The following is a 20,806-nucleotide window of genomic DNA, read 5'->3' on the forward strand; positions in this document are numbered from 1 at the left end:
TTCGGGACATTTACGGGCGTGACAGATGCTGTTGTGCCTGACCTGGAGCGCCAACAATTGTCATCATTGTGACCAAACTGTGAACCAATAATAATGGAACCAGCCTTCGGAAGAAGGCTTTCAATGGCTGGTGACAAGAACGCGGACGTGTGAACATTGTTCCCCGACCCGACAAAAAGGTAGTAGCAGACCTGGAAAAAATTTAACTTCTCCCGCAAGCTAAAGCTAATGATTCGATAGTTTGCGGTCTTTAGTCATAAAATAGCTTTACACTATCACCAGACTCGAACTGAGTCTTTAAAGCCCAGCCAGGAGCTGATGTTGCTCCAGGCGGACTGAAGAACCTTGAGAATACAACAATCCTCACACTTCGACGTTCGTTTCTGTAAAGTACTCTTCTAAATCGATTGAGATTTAATAGAGATTTCTCCTAGACTGATCGGCTGGACGCCCCTAGGGTTATTTTCCGTTTCGTATAGATAGTCAGATGCTGATTCCGTGGTTCACACATACCAAAGAACTCTAATCGAGCATTTGCTTCCTGCTAAGTCTTTTTCCCATCCCTTTAAGCGTGGGACGTAATTTTATGACGGAACGTTTCATCATGTTCCTCGCGTGTTTCACTTTTACGTTTCATTCTTAGAGCGAACGTGTTTATCGCTTCGTCCTTTCTGCCGTTTCTCTGTTTCGTCCTATTTCTTATCTTTCGGCCGTTTCTCTTGACGATTTCTTAATCCGGAATCCTTCATTGTATGTTGGATTGGATTGCAAATAGTAGCATTTGTTGAGTGCGTCGCATTTTATCGCCTGATCCCTTTTGACTTCATGGGCGTTGAGGCGCTTATTAATTGATACCGTTTTCCGAGGACATAATTTGTATTTAATTTATGCGTTTTTCTGGAGAGTTGGACGATTTTGGGCTACTTCGTCATCCGTTACTGTTTTTCGATACTTCGTCCTAGCCGTACAGATTATACGTGTAAACAATGTGTTTGCTGGCTGCAGGGTCTCAAGTTTTACGAGTCCTATTTGGGTCAAATAGTGCTAGCGTATTGTCTTGGCATTGCTGGGTCGAATTCGTGGCTAGCGCAGACCTTGGTCTCTTCAGGTGTTTCGTAAAGAAAGGTTTGCTTCCCGAATTCGCACAGAGAAAAGAGACTACTCCTACACTTGAAACCTTGGCCCCACGGCAGGCCCGGGGACCGGGCGTAAACGAAAGGTAAATACACGGGACGAAACGTGATTCCGGCGCTAGGATACCCCACGGGTGGACTGTCGCATGCCTGCCAGTCACATTTTGATCTGACAAAGCTGTAAAATGTCAACACTTTGTCTTTGGCACTAAAACACCGGAACGGCATTACGGCGACGGCGATGGTGGTATCGCTGGCGGCGTCGTCGTTTCACCTTCGAGAGAGCGAAGGCGGCAGTGGCGATGGATTTTATGGGCCCCCGGCTCAACAATCGGCCGCATGGCGTCCGGAGTACAGAGTCCTGGTGTCGGAAGATCGCACCCAAGGGCGCTGCGAACGTGTGAACACGCGGACAAAGTTTCGCCAACAACAACCCATGGCGTTCCACGCGACCGACGGTGGCCGGGTCCGGGCAGGAATTTGCGCCAGCAATGCCAAGGGGATGGTGATCCTGGCGGACGACGGGCGTGAAAGGTGTGTGCATATTTGCACTCCCCAAAGGGTGCAAACTAATTGCAAAAATAGTGTCTCTTATGAGCCCGCGGCCTTCCCGTGGCCAGTTTGCTCAGCATTACGCGCCACGCGTCTTTTGCCACGTGGTGTGGTGGTGTCCCCTTTTGGGAAGAATTTCGGAACTCAAGTCCAGGCAAAATAACTGCCAACATTGTTTGGAGTTTTGAATAACCATTATACACAGCACAGTACGCGGACGCGGGACCATAACCACAGACCATTGAAACGTACTGCAGCAACGGCCTTTTAATGTTGGTTTCATGTTTCTGTTCGGAACCCAGTTCCTGCTACCGGTTGGTCGTCCTTGGAGACGAAAGATGAATCAGGGCTTCAGTAGTAGACTTCAGGCAAACATAGCCCACTAGTCTAGTAACACTCTATAATTTATGATTACTTACCTTAGTGTTTGGCGTAAATTCTCAATTGTTTAACACGCTGTTAATACGGTCGCACCTTGGGTCCAAGTCGAAGAAATTATCATACAAAGAGGACCAAACAACGGCTTCCTAAAAGGTAACATGCGGTTTAAAGCTCTACATTTAAAGGTTGTAACATTTTGCCTTTTATTTTGTTTAAAGGTTGTAACAGCAAAACTCATGCGCCTTTTATTTTGTATTTTTCTGCGAACCTTGACCAAAAATGTTTTCTTCCTCGGGGGTTGCATCGGCCTATTGCTACGGATGATTTTAATGTTCGTGCCATTAACCGGGTCGAGGGTTTGCACGTTCCACGAGCATGGCTACCGGTTACGATCTGTTGAAAATTATAAGGCAGCTGCAACGAGGAAGCAGCTGTTTGCCGACATTTCACCTCGCACGTATTTTACGTGACATGTTGAAAGGTGGTCCAATAAAGTTAAAAGGTTTCACGCGACGTTGCCGTGGAGCTGTATGACTTGAGAGCCCCGACCTATGTGGCCCCCATGTCTTGTGTCATGGAAACGTTTGCGGAATTCGTCTCTTTGGTGCATTTTTTCTAAATACCTTTTCCATTTCGGACAAACATTTTAATAGTCACCAGTGGCAGCGTCCGTTGAAGGTAGATTCGCACGATTTGCAGTGAAAGCAGCGACTGAACTACTTCACATTTCACCACGGTTGCCGCCCAAATGAGATGAAATCTTTCTCCACAAACTTGCATCCCGGCGTCGCCCGAGGACGTGTACGTGTGGACTTTATGCATGGTTTCATTAGCACAGCAGGGTTGCCAGCTTCTACTTTATCTTTCCGCGGATTGAATAATGAATGATCCAAAGCGTGGAAAAGAAGTAGCAAAAGAAGCGAGCAAATTGGGGTAAACTAATACGTGGGATGCAGTAAAAGTTACTGAAACGAAGCGACCGCCACACCGGAGGTAAAACTTTACTCGTTATCCCTGGGAGCAAGCCGAGAAAAATCCGCTCTAATGGAGTTCTGGCTTACCTTTCTTGCCACGCCAGAAACACACCCTCGGCTTACTATCTCACCGAATCTCGCCCCATGAAACTCGGCGATTTTGAGATATCAAAATCTTCCAGACGGAGCACCGGTGCACGGGTAACCGCGCAATCATTGCCTTTTTGTCGTTCGTTTTGGAGTTTGCATAATTTATTTTGCCACAGATTATAATTGAATTCCAGTTGGCTCTCTTTCTGTCTCTCTCTCTCTCTTTATTACTATTTTGCTGTGGAGTCCGGATGCGAGAACGGGCAACGTTCCGAAGCGCACCCCGTTTCTGGCAAGAAGTTACCGAAGAACTGGTGTCTAGGTGTACAAAAGTACGGTCGATCTGTAACCGGTTTCACTTTCTTCTAATTACATCTTTTAATTCGGTTAACGAAAAGTTCCACGGCTGCATCGAAAGGACGAGAGTACCGCAACTCTGATCCGATCCGGATTTCTTTCCGACGTAGCTGCGGCAACTTATGTGCGGCTTCCTTCTGTCGTTTGCCTTCAGCGTGTCTCGAAGCTCAAATCTCTACACACACGAACACAGACACAATCCCTTATTCTTGCCAGCCCCGGAAGGATGGAAAACAGATTTAGGAAATTTTATTAACATCCTTCAGCAAATAAATGGTGGATGTGATAATTACTGATGATGTTGGTGAGGAAGCACCCGAGAACTTGGCGATGGGCGATGACGATGGATGCAAATGGCGCACGAGTTCCGCTTTGTGCATGCCTTTTTTGCCAGCAGAAGCGGTGGCGGAAGAAGTAATCAAAGTTTAATGGAAGCTTTTACTTATTCAACGTAGGCTAGTAGCACTAGTAATTATCCGGACAATTGTTGAAATATGTGGTTCCTCGCACAATCGTGCGCACAATGGAAACTGAAATGGAGAACTTCTGTTCGCATTAGTCACATACTTTCCGCAAGACGAATGGCACTAATTACAAAACGCCCACATGGGGCTAAACATTTGTGAAACTTCCATAACAAGGCACTATGTCGTTACAACATTATTACATCTTTATTAACGGAAAGTTACTCCGTTACCTCAGACGTTTGCATCAGACCATCAGTTTGTAGATTTAATTAACGTGTCAGAACTGCTCTCTGAATAACTGAACTTCTTCTTCACCGAATGTTTCACAGCAGAACTTGTACAAATTGAAGATTTAATGTGAGACACCCTTTTCTTGTTTAAACACTGCACTTTAAAAGGACCTGTAATTATGTTTAAATATTCGTTTTCAGGCGCTTTCGTAATCGATGTTCCGCTATCAACTAAATCCTAAATGACGTAATTGAAAGATGACTTACGATTGATTGACAAATACTAATTATCCTATACACAACCTTGTGTCATACTCGCGCCAAGCATTTCCAGTCCAAGCAGCGTCCATACTCGCGCCAAGCAGTGTCCGCATTCGCCAAGACGGATCGACGAGCACATTAAAGCATCCCGTGACAGAAGCGTGTCACGAAATACTCACGAAAATCGTCACCATAGCGGGTGGCACAAAAAGGAATCCCTGTGTCAGTAACGAATATTTATTGACTCCCCCTAGGGGTACTGGTTGGATTCGTCTAATCTGGCCAGGCCGGAGGTTAAGCGCTGTTCGAGCGAAGAGCACACAGGGGTTGGAATCGAAATGCCGATACCCTACCGACAACCAGGCGTCTCCATGGAATCGAGCTGGGCCTACGGCGCTGGCAAAAGTAAATTAACCATTTTCGCTCGTCCTTTCCGGGAAGCGACAGATGACGGATTGAGATGACATCTGTAACACCTGGCACTGGGCGCGTGCATCAGCACATCGATTGCAGGGGGTGGCAACCCCCGGGGGGAATCATTGTTCATTTTGGCACCTTCCCATCGGCCCAAGGACGTAGCTCGGAACGCAAGGACTGAAAGGGACTGCGATGGATGCCACCGTCGAGCAGTTTCGTGCTGTGTCAGATTTCGATTTTGTCTGATAAGAAATACTTCTTCCTCGCTAATCCCGCTTGATTTAGTGGTGCCCGAGGAATGGAATTACTTGGTCGTTGGTAATGGGTCGGCCCCCACTAAGTCTCCAAGCCGGGCCGCAGTGATAAGCGTTCGACGTGCAGAGAAGCTATCCGAGGGTTTGGCCTCGGAATAGACGCTCAAGTCTCCTGCGCATCGCTCAACGGCGAGGAATAGTTCTTGGATCGGATTTTGAAACATCATTTTCTTCGCGCCCATCGTCGCTGACGTGGCTGCCATCATTGGGAATTGCCTGCGGCGTTGTGGTGAGCTGCCGTACTTCACCCGGCCAATGAGGTTTTCATCGTCGCCATCGCCATCTGTATCGTTCGCGTTTTCTTTCTCCGTGGCTTAAACTTCCCCCCGGTTGCCAAGTGGCTCATTAAGATGGAGTAGTTCGCTCTCTCGCTCTCTCTGGCTGGAGTGATTGGCTGAGAGGGTTAACGAACCGGGGTAAGCAGATTTGATGCCTTACCGCAGTGGGCGAAGAAGAATGACTTCGCAACGTACCACCACCGGCGTGGTGGTTGTCCTGGTGGGTCCTGGTGGGTGTGTGGTGTCAGTCAACCCTAACGATGGTGCATTTTACATGAGTCACTTCTTCGCCTACCAGGTAATCAGGGGGCCGCCTCGGCCGCTCCGCGCGCCTCGGTATGATTCATGACGATGACGCAAATCACGCCAGGAGATGGATTTTGGCGCCCCGCCCTACGGCGGTGCGAGGTGAAGTGGAAACTGTTCATTATCCTGTAAATTACCGCCTACCGGAGCCGGAGCTCACCAGCCTAGCTCCCCGATGTAGTCCGATCTGCCACATCCATCCATCCATCCATCCATGTTGGTGAACGAGGCGCCGAGATCTGTTCCGCGCGACACGCTTCCCACGGCAGCCGTGTTTTATTTTGATAAATTATTCTCACCTGCGCTTTATCACGCAATTAGTGCTTTCCGCTTGCATCATTATGGGATTACTCGCCCCAGGGAGATGGCAGGCTGCTTTATGCTGGAGCTGGAGGTTCCGTTTCCCAGGAGTGTCGGCTGGGCACCGTCTTTTGGCGTTCTGATTTCTGACGGTGCATAGCTCTGAAGTCAGCTGCAAAGGGCGGATCGGAAAGCATCCCAGTATTTCCTGGAGCCGTCCGGTGAAGAACGGAGATAAAATTTATGAACATGCACCTCGAAGCCACAGCCAAAACCCCCCAATTAATGGTAGAGAATTTCTGAATGACCACTTTATGGTATTGCAAAGGTGGATGAATATATCTTGCCTACTCTCCGCACTGTTCGTTCACTTTGTGTAAAATCTGGCCGCGCGCGACGTTGTCTGGTGGATCCCTCTGGAGGACCCTCCACTTCAAACGCTACCTTGACACCGATTCAAGATTTTCGCCCATTTTCCCGGCACCCAATTCGAAGCGCAATAAATTTGCCCCGGGGCAGGCAACTTTTACCTTCCGTCGTGAAGTCGTGAAGATACGGACAAATTTCAATATTTTCCGAGTGCCGGCACGTATCGTGGAATTTATCTGCGCACTCGAGAGGCATGTTACAGGAACGGTGCCGTTCCTGCTGCGGAAGGAATGCGCTTAAGTTATTCTGTGCGGCCCTAATGAGATTTGTTTCAATTATTCCAACATTGAATATTCGTTGCCGTGCCGGTGGCCCCGGTACCCAAGACTAGCAGAGATGGATGATCGTTTTTGAAGCCAAACAGTCTAATCTAATTTCCTGCCGACGGAGTGCGGCCACATTCCTGCTCCTGGGGCACGAGTAATAAGATACTTTGTAAGCGGCGAGTCGGCTGGCTGGGCGTAACGGAAGCAAGCTGAAGTGAAGTCATTACGCACGGCAATGGCATATTAAAATGCAGCCAAATTTGGCGTTGCTTTTTAGTAGTGCAAGATTGTGGGGAGATCGGAACCAAAACCCGGAGCCAGGACCGCCCAATAAGGCGCGTGTTGAATGGTTAACACTCGTACCTGTCAGCCGCATGTTTTGGTGCGAGCCTCAAATTGAATCGCTTTTCACGGACCCCGGGGAAACTGCATCCAGCCAGAATCAACTGTTGCGGAGGGAACGAGGAACAACAAACGTCTAATGGTTACGGTGGCTAGTAGCTGTTTGTTTTCTATTAGAATGTGGTAAAACTTTGTCAGCTGCAGCTGCAGTGTCGAGCTTTCGATTTTGCGGTAAACTTTCTCCCTCTCTTACTCTCTCTCTTTCTCTCTCTTTTTCTCTCTGACGCTTTTGCAGCTCACAAACTGGTCGTGGAAGGAAAAGTTTTCTAAAACGACGAAAGTACGAAACTTTTGGGTGGCAAACAACCCAAAATCGTTCTTCATAATGCAATTGCGGTTTTGTGGCCGGAATGCGGCGGGAATGCTCGGTCGCAGGATTTCTGTTTGTTGCACGATTCGTTGAATCTGTGTGCTCGGGCAGTCACTTCGTTTCACTAAGTTTTAAGGATCCAGCGTCACATGACGGCTGGCAGCTAAGGGTAGACGGCCAGGAGCACCCCAGTAAGAACCGTTCGAACAGAGTGGAGAAAATCTCGACTCGTAGTGTTTTGATAATAGGTAACGAGGGTGGCAACCGATCCTCGTGCCGCTGCTGAGAGGCTAGCGGAACGCATCGAAGCAGAAACCACTACCGTGCTCTGGTTTCCTCTGCTTTTCGCTTCGTCCTTGGCATCCGCATGCCGCATTCTTTGTGCTTCCGTTGGCGCAGCGCACATACTTCATATCGAGTGATACTGGAACGCGGGAAGTTCTCAAAGTGCAAGAACAAAATGGCACATCAAAGATATATGCTACGCTATGGAAGGCGGCAGAGATGAAAAAGAAATAATTTCGTTCAAATAAGGCAAGAGGTTGCCGAGCAGCAGCAGCAGCAAGGGTGGCGAACCTCCACAAAGTTGGCTAATTGAGTCCGCATCGGGTGCCGAGTGGGTTCGCTGTTGTGGTGGTGGCACTCGACAAGAATTAAAGCAAAAATGATCGAAGTACCTTTCGGAAGCACCTCATCGTCAGTTCAACAGAGGGGCTTCATACGAGGTTCGCACGTTTTGGGCGTTGACGTTTGTTCCGTATGGACGATTCTTCAATTGGCCCCGAGAAATACTCGAGAAGCAATGTTTTATGGTGTGATACACTTGAATAGCTCTGCCATGGCAGATTACCAACTCGGCAAAGAGTTGCTCTGTTTGAGATATTTTACTTCTGAGCACATATTTTCGGCGAATGCTTACCATTCTTTTCTGCAAACGGCTCCCGGGAATTGCGAACTTCTTCGAGCCCGCTAGGATACCTCTTGCTTACAACGTTCATGTCATATCTGACTGCCAGTCATATCGATTGGACCGTCGCCGGAATCGCATAATGAATTGTCGTGAAAACCATCATTGTTGCTCACAAATGATGCTCTGGTTTATCTGATTTAATTAGTGGTTTCAATGATATCGATTTCCTGCTGGTGCTTATCCTGAGCAGGGTGGTCTTGTGCTCGCAATCTTTTATGATATCGATATACGTGAACCTGCTGGCGGAAGCATAATCTGCCACATGTTGGAGGATGAGTGGTCATTCTTGAAATAAATTGTGCCCGCTTGGGATAGCTAATGATATTCTGTTTTCCCTGACATGAGTTTTGTGGTGCAATCATAAAAACTTTCGTGTAAATGTAGGTAGGTTAACTATTTAGTAAGAGTTAGTGCGTTAGAAAATCAGAAAAAGTATAAAACATTAAATTAGCATATTCTTTTGATGGTTTCCTTACTTTTAAACCCAAAATAATGTTCCTCCTGAACAAAGACTAACTGACGTTAGTGAAAGTAAAACTTTGTTCACGTTAGCCGCCGCTGACAGGCCGTTGGAAAGGTCCACAAAGATACCTGAAGACAGGCAGGCAGGAAAGTAATTTTCACCAACATTGAAGATCAGGTTCATTGGTCATTGTTTGGTGAAGTACAAAACGCACTGTTTTACATCTAATTCGATGCCCCTGGAGGGCGCCCGCTGAGACTTTCCCGTGGCCGTTCGCCGTTCCACAATCGCAGAAACATGGTAATAAAGGTTCATAACAATCACGGGCAGTGAGACGAAAGGTGTCATGTTCAAGGCTGAAGTTTCCACCGGACGCGGGGCGGCCAACATAAAAAAAGTGATTCTGTCAGAATCTTCACCTAGTAGCAACATGGCCGACAATTGCCGGCTCGGTTCGTTGCGCCCATTGTTTGCACCGGGGCGTAGAAAAAGGGAAGGTTGGCTACAATCATCGTGGTGCCGTTACGGGGGAAACAATTCCTTCCACCCCGGGTGTCCGCTGTCAGGGATGGGATGGTCCTGGGTTTCGGGAACACAAGACTGCCGTCGGCGATGCTTCTGAGCGCAGCACAAAATGTCTCGTGGCACGCTCGGAAAAGAAAAGGCTCGGAACATTGTGTAATCTGCTGAAACCGGATCCGAGCCTCTGGTAACTTCCAATACAGAAGTCATGGTCCCGGCGATGGGCGGAAGGCTCTCGAGCTGTCTCGAGCTCGAGTACGACTAGATGCTACAAGTAGGTCTGCAGCAGCAGCAGCGTTACAGAATAGCTGACAAATGCCTCCACGCCTGCCAGTTCCCCAGCGTGCTGGCGTTCCAATTTGCGTTGCCGGCGCTAGTGCTGGGCGCTAGGCTCTCGGTGTCCCCCGCATCGACGGGAGGCTTTCGGTATATTGTTTCCGGTTGTGCATTGTGTGTGGGGCCTGGTTTGCATCGGTTCGGTTTTCTTGCAGCGAGACATAAGTCGGAGAAAGTTATGCTGTCGTTCGGAATCTGGCGGACACGTTTGGATTAGAGGCTTGACAGAAGCTTCAATGGTGCCCCGTGATGCGCCAGGCTCTGTGCCAGGGAACAGAGGCGCTACGGTGCCGCCCACCGACGTAAAATGATGCTAGTTATTGTTTGGCCGACATGGCTGGACATGTTACTTTAAACAATCACAAACCGGGAGTCGGCCCCAGACGCGGCATAAAAACTCGCCATCATCAAAGGGGGTTCAACAAGGATGTATCGTTACGTGTAGTTTCACGATGTGAGCACCGCATGTTGGGCGTGTAAATTGAAATATTAGCCCAAGTGCAATCGCTTTTAAGCTACACGGAGAAGCGAAAATGGTTTCTCGTCGTGAAGTTGTTATGAGCTGGATGGTAGTTACTGCTAATTCGTTGAGTTAAGTGCCGGTAACTTCGTATTTATTGAGGAAACGAGCAATAAGCAGGTAAGCGTTTGTGTTGCTGGTTAGCAAAACCTTATTCAAGAAGTTTCGGCATATCCGAGCTGGATCAATTATGCGCCGTTTTGTTGTATAATTTCTTCAAAACCATTTCCATTTCAAAGGTAGCTGCATAATGCCTCTCTCAAAGAAGTTTTGATCCATGTTGGCGAAAAACTCCAATAATCGATTTTCACAACGAGAGAAAATAATGGATTTCTTTTAAAAAGGATCACAATATAACACATTGCTGCAAACTCTGCTAAACTTTAATTTAAACCATACTCCATTGGCGGCTTTAAATTATTAACACAATTTATCAGTTTCACCGTTGCGGGTGTGGCGTTACGCGCCCATGTGAGTGTTGTGCTGCGAATGTGGAAACTTTTGGCGACGTTTGCGATTCGTTCCCGGCGTTGATCGTAGCTTTCAAAGTTTTCCGATAGGAGTGGAGCCTGTTCGTGGAGCCATTCGTGACAGGATGGCGTATTAATTGGAGATTACGTTTAACGTAGCGTTTATTATTAAACTTTTTGGCCCAACTCATTACCGAAGAAAATCGTTGTGAAGTATTAAAACTTTTGCTACCGCTACCGCTGCGGCCGCTGTTGCGATGCTCGATACTTTAACTGTGCTGTGCTGGAAAGCTTTTCCATTTTTCCCATTTTCACCTATTTGGTTCGCACTGGCACAGAGCTTACTGCGCGTCAAACCCAGCGGCCGACCCAGTGGCCGTCGGTTTGTTAGGGACATAAATTGCTTATAGACGAACGGGCTTCAACGCGGTGCAAGGTGCGTGAAGACTATCCCCCATAGTGGCGAACCCCAGGGCCGTGTATCCTTCGGGGCCGAAAATGGAAACTTTTTACCGTACCGCAACGGCACGCCCTCCTGCGCGAGCGAGGTTTTACAGGTTTGGGTTGGGGTTTCCGCAACTCCGCAGCGACCGGTTCCGTCCGGCCACGGTTCGGTTCAAATCATCTCCACGGCCGGCCGGCCGGGACGGTGAACCGTAAAAAAATAATTGAGTGTGAGTTACGACGCAAGCTGGCAGCGCGAGGTTGGCGAGGTTAACGTAGGCAACCGGTGCGTGGACTTTCGTCATGGTTTTGGGGGCCCCAGAACAAATGGAAAAGTTTTTGTAGCAAACTACACGCGGCGAATGTAACGGTGTGCGGGTGAGCGAGTGGAAGACTTTTTCCCGGAGCCGAATCCGCCTGGGGGCGGGTTCAGGAAGCGGCTGGATGACCACCCGCTGGTGCTGGTGGCCCCGGGCTGGAGTGGAAGGATTTCGGATGAACAAGTGGGCGCCCATCCATCGATCGCTCTAGGATGGAGTCTGTAGAATGAAACAAATATTAAAATTAATTAAATTTTCATGGCAACTTAATTTATAGTCGAGCAGCACACAGCAGTGCCGGCGGGGTGGGATGGGGTGATTGAAACGGGAAAGGAAACGAACACCTCGGCACACAATATGCCAGCTCCCAAAACTCATTTCCAATATATTTCACAACCCCAATGCAGAGAGTGACCCCGACGATGGCGGCGGCTCTTCCGGTGCGTCGGTTCGGACCGGTGAAAGATTTCCCCTGAAAATTAACGGTCCGTTCATTTATTACAACTTTTAGTTTTCGTTAAGCACCGTCCCAGCCACCTCGACATAAATCGTGTGCACCGTTCCGATTTCGTTCATAACTTATCCATTTACATAAATCCCGTCCCATTCTTCCCGGCAAGCTTCTGGTATTTTTAATGTACAATTTTAACTGACTGCAGCGCGAAAGGTATCATCAGATGGTTAAAGCGTACGATAAAAGGACCTCACGTCCACAGGCAAGCTTGCGCGAAGCGTTATGATGTGCAACATGGCAGTGGTGTTCGAGTGCTCAATTATGTTTAAATTTTCGGAATTACAAAGAAACATAACCCCGCCGTACGTATGTCGTTCTATTCATTCGTCGACGTTTTATGTTCGTTGTGTTGTTTCTTTTCCATCGCTCTGTTACGTAACGTATGCTGGCTCCTCACGTGTGCTGATGTCGTTCGCACATACACGCACACACACACGCAAATACAAATTGCTCTTGCTTTCGCTGTATGTGTATGACGGGCACATCCACAGAAATGTAATTCATATTTCTCCACGCTCGCCGAACGCTGACGCTGTGCGGATGATTTCTCTCGGGAAGCAAAACACGGTGCTGGTCCTGTCCTGGTTGCGTCGTTCAGCGACAGCCGACGGTGAAAATGCTATGCACCGGGCAGGAAGGGCTGATTGAAAGCAAAGTGATAAAGCTTATTAAGGAGTACTGTACTCATAGCTCGTGGGATTCGCGAGATCAAACCGTGTAAGCTTTCATCTGCTCCACTTCAAACAGAATGTATTAGCGTGCCGATAAATTGAGCACGTGAGAAGAGAAAAGTATTCGCCAAACTATACAATTTTTCAGCAGCGCTCGATGCTCTGTGCGGGGCGATATTATTTTGTTGTTAAAACCGTACGAAACACAAAGTTTTGAATTACAAATCCAGTTCCAATTCACGTTTGTAGCATCCGCGTTACTAACAACAATGGATCGCTTTTTTATTGTTGATACTGCTTTTTTTGTTATAAAAATAGCTTAATGGCATCCGAATTTCGATAGGACGATAAAACTTAAACAACTCCACCTTACGCTCTTGTTGCGGCAACAGTTTCTTAGTTTTTGTCGTTTTCAACACATCGGGCCAAAAAAGCACAACGGGGCTTCAGTGTTGAATATGTTGAAAAAATTGACGACTGTTGGCAAACTAGAGGTGCTAACGTATGCTAATTTAATGTTTCCAATTGATTCAAACTATTTGAACGAGTTTACAGTCCCGCTGAACACACCGGTGTTGTGTTTCGCTGTTAGCGCACCTTCTGCGGTCGAGTTCCAACTGCGTGGACCAACTTTGCTCTTTGTTTTATCGTCATATTTTCCCGTCTTGAACCTGAAGCTTTGTGGGGGGTAGTTTTGGAGAGTCGAAAACGACGTAAAACTTCAAACAGCACGGCAGCAGCCCGCGCAACTCAACGCCAGCCGTTTGCTCGGTCGTAAAGACGGAAACTTTTTACGAACTGTGTCTCGCTACCCATTCAGAGCCCTTATTAGCGTTATACCATCGTTTCGTGAGCATGTGTGAATGGTGAAAGAACAATGCCGACTTGGTCAACTTTCCAAACAAGTCGTTCGATTTTCTTTTGACGATGCACGTCACGTTTGCGGAAGCGAGTGTTACATATGACGAATTACGCTGGGAAATCGTGTGTGTCTGGGCAAATGTGGTTTTCCTTGGTTCACCTTCATTTATTCACCCGGTTCTAGAGCCAACATTTCACAAATACTTTCTCATATAAGCTGTGAGATCATTTGCTGAATATTATTCAGTTAACTCTACGGGTCATGGTTTTACTGCCCACTTTAATTTTTATGTGAAGTTCTTTTTGCTACAATTTTTTCAAATTTTCTCTTCCACCACACCAAACTAAATACCCCGGAGCCCAAGTCAGGAGTTTCTTACTTTGAAACATTTTCGGAACTTCTCCAGAATACGGGCCATTGTGTTACACTTTCGTTTCACTAATTGTGGACATGTTTGGTCATGCGGCCATATGTAGAGCGGTGTTGGTTTTCTTCCTGTTATGTAAAAAAAACAATTAGGTCGGATGGTGAGTTACAACGAACGGAACCGGCTAGTATAAAAGGTTACGTTTCATTCGTTTCTTTCGGTTTTATGCTTCACGATTTCCAGCCGGCGAAAAGGAGCTTTGGACCACCACGTAGAAGCAACATACTCTTAACGCAGGGCCCATTCCGCACTCGCCAGGGGCTGATGACCGAGAGCGCCAGGACGTTGTACGAGGACGACCACCTACTTCCTCTGTTCCCCACGCCGGGGTATTAGTTTTGCATACAAAATGCTACATTATCAACAAATTGGTTTTGTGTGGTGTATGTGATTTTCTGGGAAGCTTTACTTCCTGCGTGTGTTCATGTACCGAGGCCCTACCAGACCCTGGCTTGGGCCCTTGGGCCTTGGGAGCACCCTATGGTCGGAGTGGTACGATTATCTGGGTCGCACTCCGTTTTTGTTTCGTCTGCGCGAAAACAGAGCGTGAATACTGCTGAATGTTGAACGTCCTGTGACCGAAAACCGGTGGCAACATTTGGCCACTCGGCTGCCAAAAGAGCCTTACGCCATGGAATGGCTGCGTTAGTAGACTGCGTACGTTCATTTCGGCCAACTCACGGAACGCTTGGCGGGGCTAAAAATCGCTCAAATGAAAATATACCACAAGAGGCGGCAAATTTATGGCACAAGTCTCGTGTGGCATATCAATTGGTTCGCGTGGATGATGTGCCCCAAGATAAGATGCTCACGACGCTCCCACAATACCGTTCACCTTTGAAGGACGTTGTTGACGGTGGTCCTCCGTACGTGTTACGGGCTGGAATTGAAAAGTGTGCAAATACGTGGTGTGTGATAAAAACTGTTACCTCTACGAAAACCATTGTTCCACACAGGCTCCATAATGGTACGTCGAAACGATGAACTTCAAGGGTAGTAACATATGCATAAGTAATTTTTGTTTCGGTATCTAGTAAGGTTTCTAGTGCTTGTGATTAAATTTTACCATTCCTAATCTTTCATGTGCTCTGGCTAAATGGTTTGCCAATATTATTTGCCGAATACGTTTTTGATGATCTACGTGCAAACTTCTTTGCGCTGGGTTTAAATCCATTTGCAGATTGATTTTGCTTTTTGAGTTGCAATCAATGCTACCGCAAAAATGGTCGCCTGTGAGCACATTGATAAGGTGACCCGGCTATCAAACTAATGTAGCACATCAAACGCAATAGTTCGTGGACGTCGGTTTCCGGCAAACCCCGCTTTGAACGGAAATGTTTGATTCAACCAAACCCGAACCGAATCCTGTTAGATGAGTTGCCATGCCGCGTGCCGTCTTACCGCAGCGCGAAATTAATGTTGAAAGTGACATTTTTGCCGTCACCGTCACCACAATCACGAAAGCTCTGGCCCTCGAAAGCGACGAATATCAGTGGCTCGCTCTAAGGGTATCAATATTAATTTCGCGTAGTGCAATTGCGCTCCAACTTACTTTCAGCACATTGTTTGTGCGACCCGTCCGAACTCAAAAATGCACAATTTTCCGTGCTGAACCGTGCTTTGGTTGGTGTGCGGAGCGAAGTGAATGGAAGCGAGTGTCCAGCTAGGGGCCGCACGTTCCACTTTCGGGTTTTGGGGCTCCGTATCGATCGGTTCTGGGCCCAGCCCGACGGAGCAGCTGCGCGACTTAAAAGTATGGGTTCGGTTTTCGATTAATTTAGTTCTGCTGGCTGCTGGCTGTAATTAATTTCGTCCTCGGTTCGTCCAGGTCCCGGGACCGGGAGCAAAACCGTACGGTTGCCGGCACACGCGGCGAACGCAGCGAAATCGCTGTGAAGCCTGCGGAATGCCACACTATGCTTTTTGGACCACTGGGACCGGACCCGGCAATGGCGGTGTTAATTTTATTTACTAAAATTAAGGCGTTCAGAGTGTTCAATGTTCCTTCGTGCAACCTTTTTTGCAGCTCCCGGTGGAGAGCTCAAAAATTTAGGTCTCTTTGCAGCGGTTCCTCCCTAACTTCTTCACGGTTCTATCGACTGTTCTTCACGGTTCTATCGACTGTTCTTCACTGTTCTATCGACTTGGTTCACGACCCTTCTTAACTCGGTTCACGACTGTTCTCTTCAACGTTCCGTTTGCGACCTCTTCTTGTTTCAACCTTCCACGCGGTCCTGTCCCCAACATGGCCGTCCTGGCGATCCCGTATGTCTGCGTGTTCTACTACGGTTCACTTCTAATCCGCCAGGGGCGCCTGTGCCAGCGGCTAGGACGTACAGTGCCTCCAGAGTTTTACGCAACAGGCGGTGTTCAGATTGACTGAGGTACCGCCGATTGCTTCTGGTCCGTGGGGACACACTGCCCCTGGCGATCTGCTATGTAACTTGGCGGGGAATAATTTTGCATGCAGCCATTGGAATCGATGCATATTTACTCGCCATCTTTCGATTAGTCCGACGATTAGTTTGTTCGGTTGCTATTTCTCTCGGAAAATCTGTCAACTGCAGACCAACAACCGCGGACAGCTCAAGATTGGACCGCGCCGAAATGCCTCAAAACTCCAACTAATGCCGCAAATCGAAAGTACGTTGAGGTGTGCTCGACGTCGATGGCGGCTTCCGGATCCGGGACAGTTTCTAAATTCTCACGCACCGACCGCAACCGCCGTAAACAATAGTTAGAGAAACGGGCAAAATATATGTGTCACATAAAAAACTTGAAGCTAGCGGGTTTTTCGTCCCGGCATTTCACGCCAACGGAAACGGTGCCGGTGTCAGCCTTTTCAATTTTCCGAATCGATTATTCACCGTCGCGGCTGGAGCCAGCGTTGCCGTTGGGACGTAATCTTCAGTGTCTACAATAAATATCTCAACCACGATCTAAAATAATCTGGCTGGCTCTGGTTGGCCAGCGCGGCAGCCCAAATCTATTGCATGTTCACTCTTTTCTTTTTTCGTCAGCGCATGTTTATGAGAATCGGATGCTAGTGGCGTCGTCCATTTTTCTTCTCGAAGCGCGCCAAAACCACAACGGCAACTGCTCACGTTTGCAATATTTCGGCGCATTTTTATGCCGCAGCTTTTTGGTTCTCTTGTTTGTGTTAGAAAAAAAAGAACATTTTTTCTTCCAATTTGTTGAGCGCCCCATTTATGGCCACCCGGCTCTCCGATGGCGCTAATGGTCCCGCGGGTTCGGGCGGATTAGTTTGGGCGTAACATCGTAAATGTGTTTACCGAGTGCAATTTAGTGTCGAGCCTATCGATGCACATATTTTGTTACGTGCAATTTGAAAAGCATGTTTCGCATGCAGCAGCTCGCCATTTGTTTTGTGTGGGTGTCTAGGCTTTTTTGATATTCGAAGGCTCAACCCTCAATTTTTAGGCGTTTTAAGCGTTTTTCGTTGGCAAATTAAAATAAATTGCTTGTAAAGTTCGTCATGTTTTGGGTTAGGTTTAAGTAACAACTCAGCGTTTTAATTATCAGCTTAGATTTATAGTTGAAAACAGAATATCTCGGCAGTGCAAAACTCCCATCAATTAACATGAACTGACGGACAGTTGATGAGTTTTCTTCAAACTCAGAGAATCTTAGAAACCGAAACTCGGAAGTATTAATACCGCTACGTGGGTACGATCATCCGGACCGTTGGATGCCATAAAGATAATCCAATAAACCAATACTGCGGCGAACTGTGCTAATTTATAAAACTTTTCACGTTTCACGCCAGAATGCTATAAAACCTTCGAAGCCGTTCGTTGGGGCCGGGGCCGAACTTCGGTTTGATTTATGTGGCCCTCGACGACGGTACCGAAGCAGGGTACCTAAACACGATCCACATCAGGACCTGTAAATGTTTATTTGTTTTTTGGCTCACACTAAACGCAGATCATTCGTCAGCTGACCGGAGCCGGGGTCAGCGCGGGCTCTGTCGGGGCTCCGTTGCACGGTGGACGGTCATCGGATTTATGGGCCCCTGTTAATGAAAGTATTGTCAAGCAAAGTAGTGCGAAAAAACCCTTCGCCCGCCAGCAGTGGTGGTGAATATTTTACTCGATTTGTCTTTTTGCCGCTTCCCAAAAAGTCACAGACGCTGCGGGACCCACAAACAAACACGCACGCACGCACACAGCCACAGTCTTGACAGGCTATAAATTAATGAATTTTTCCGCCCGTATTTTACGGCAGTTTCATATCAAACCGGTCGGTCGGCTATCACCACTTTCAATCGTCGGCTAATAGCTCGACTGCGACAACGCGGGGGAAAATAAGGCAACCGAAAGGGGGTTGGGGTGGGGGAAACAATTTATCCCCCGTGGCCCCAGCATCTTACACAAATGAGCCGATCCGGAGAACCATCTTCGCCATGTTTTCGCCAAGACTGCCCGGGAGCAGAGTTGCCCAATCCGGCCGTCACGTAGTTTTTGTCAGATTTCATTTCTCATCGCCCAACCGCGCATAAATCACGCCCACGCAGTGGAGGAGTGAGAAAATATTAACTTCGTGGCGCTGGAGGGAAGTTTGAAAAATCTTCAACAACCCTTTCAACGCGGCCGGCTCAAAGTTTCACCGGATTCCGGGGCGGTTCCGTTTTTGTCGTTAGTATTTTTTAAACTCCAAGTCACACGTCTCGGCGTCGGCACATTGGTGAAAATGGCCGATGGCATTGTGGACCGGACGAGCGTCTTACCTGTCTTCCCGGGGCCCCCCATGATTCGGCAACGACTTCACAATATTCATAAAGCTCGTCCCATAAATTATCACTTAAACGCTGCTTCGGGGACTCGTAAGTGAGCGGCAAAATGGGCCCACCGGCGCAGTATCCGTGTGCTGATGCCCGAACACGGCACGGCGACAAGACATCATCTATAAGAAATCAACCGTAGCATATCAATCAAAGCTTCTGGCACCGCGTCCCCGGTTTCTGCCGGGTCCGGCCGCTCCGGAAGACCCATTTTCGGAGCGCTTCATGGCGTTGAAAATGAGCCTCTCCGGTCACGTTTCGGACGAGGGCCTTGGGAGTGCCTTGGCACTCGGGTGGACTCGCCGACGTCGAGTCACCGGAACGTGGCCCGAACCGATTGCAAAACGGTACGCAATCGTAAATATTCATCACACTTATCTGCCAACGGAAACCATCACTACCATCGTTTCTTGTGACTGCGCTGGCTGGCCGGCGATTGGCTTTTGGCAGTTGTCATTCGCCGACGCCGACCAAACATCCGGGCACGCCGACGACGACCCCGACATCATACCTCACGCAAATGGTCAATCAGAGACCGTGTCCTGGCAGTGGCCCGGCGAAGGTTCGAAGGTAAATTGCGCACACGAGAATGTCAAGCGAAAGGATGGTGACATTTATGACATTATTTGTTGTGAGGTCGGCCATCTTTTGCCGTGTTGCTGACGCGATGACGCTGGCTCTGGTGTCGTCGTCGGCAGTGCCACTGATATCGGAACGAAACGTTGGCCCCCGGTGGAGCACATCTGTCGCTAATGCAATCATTCAATTGGCCGTTTATTTGTGACTTTTTGTGGCTCCATCGCCCCGCGGCCTACACTTTTTAAGTGTCTAATTTTACTGCGACTTGCTTGGTTCAGGTCCCGATCGTTGGGCTGTGGGCGAAGAAATCGAACGTCTCGCCGAGCCTAGCTTTTTCATTCATTCTCCGGTTTTTAACACAGAAAAGCATACTATGAGCGTAAACTTAACCCAAACACACCGTCTTTCTGTTGCCCGGCCAATGGATCGTTACGGCTACGGAGCAGCTCGTTCGGTGACTTCCGTTTGTTGTTCCTTTCACAGTCGATGCATATCGATTGGAATGAAATTAGCCGATCCGGGGGTTGTGTTCCGATTTTTTCGGGATCCCCCGTAATCCCGAATGATGTATTGTTTTACACTGAAGATGGTGTATCATTGGATTTGGAGTTGCGTTCGAAGACAGCTTCGCTTCGACGTCACCAAGGGGGCTGCCAAGTGGGAAGCGCTCCGCCCCAACGCAATCGATCGGAATCGGGCAGAGCCCACGCAGAAGAATAATCAGCCGGCGTGTTATCCTTTCAGCTCACCCGTGACAGTTGGTTCAGGTGCAAAGTGGTAGAGGGATACACGGTGTTTGTAAGAAAGTTGGACTGACAGTAAGTTCTGCAATCGAGTCGAGTTGGGGTCCCTCTTCCGTCCCTGCTTGGTCCCAGCGCTCGGTCGTACCTTTTTTCCTGTTTTCCCACCGGATTTTGGAGGGCGGAAAAAAGGCACGGAAATAATTGAACTTATTCTGTCATGTTAACGGGCGCGTACACTTTACTCCTGCTGACCATTAAACACGGTCCTTTGGTTGGAATTTAAATTTGTCAAAGAAACGGTGCGAACAATCCAGTCTAGGGTAAAGTTTTCGGTCCAAGAGTCTCCAAGAACTCGGCGGCACAATAGGTCGGAGCCTTTTCTTCGGGCCGTTAGTTGCCTGAGCCTTGCGGAACGGGTCTCCGGTGAAACAAAGCGCTGAAACGGAAAAACCAGCCTAGTGGAGCCGGAGTGCCATCGATTGGGCGCCTTTTTTGTGTGGGTTCGAATAAATAAATTCAGAAATGAATGTTATTTTCCTTCGACCAGCCCAAACCCGAACGTCTTCCCGACCGACGGCCGAGGAGTTGACGGGTCGGGACGGAACAAAGCCGAAAAATACGAAGACTATTTTATCAAATGAACAAAGCCTGTGTGTGCGTGTGCCGGGGGGTCGTTGGCATGGGTGTGACGGGCGGG

The sequence above is a fragment of the Anopheles bellator genome, chromosome 2 (assembly GCF_943735745.2).
Source record: "Anopheles bellator chromosome 2, idAnoBellAS_SP24_06.2, whole genome shotgun sequence".
In the NCBI taxonomy this organism is placed as follows: domain Eukaryota; kingdom Metazoa; phylum Arthropoda; class Insecta; order Diptera; family Culicidae; genus Anopheles; species Anopheles bellator.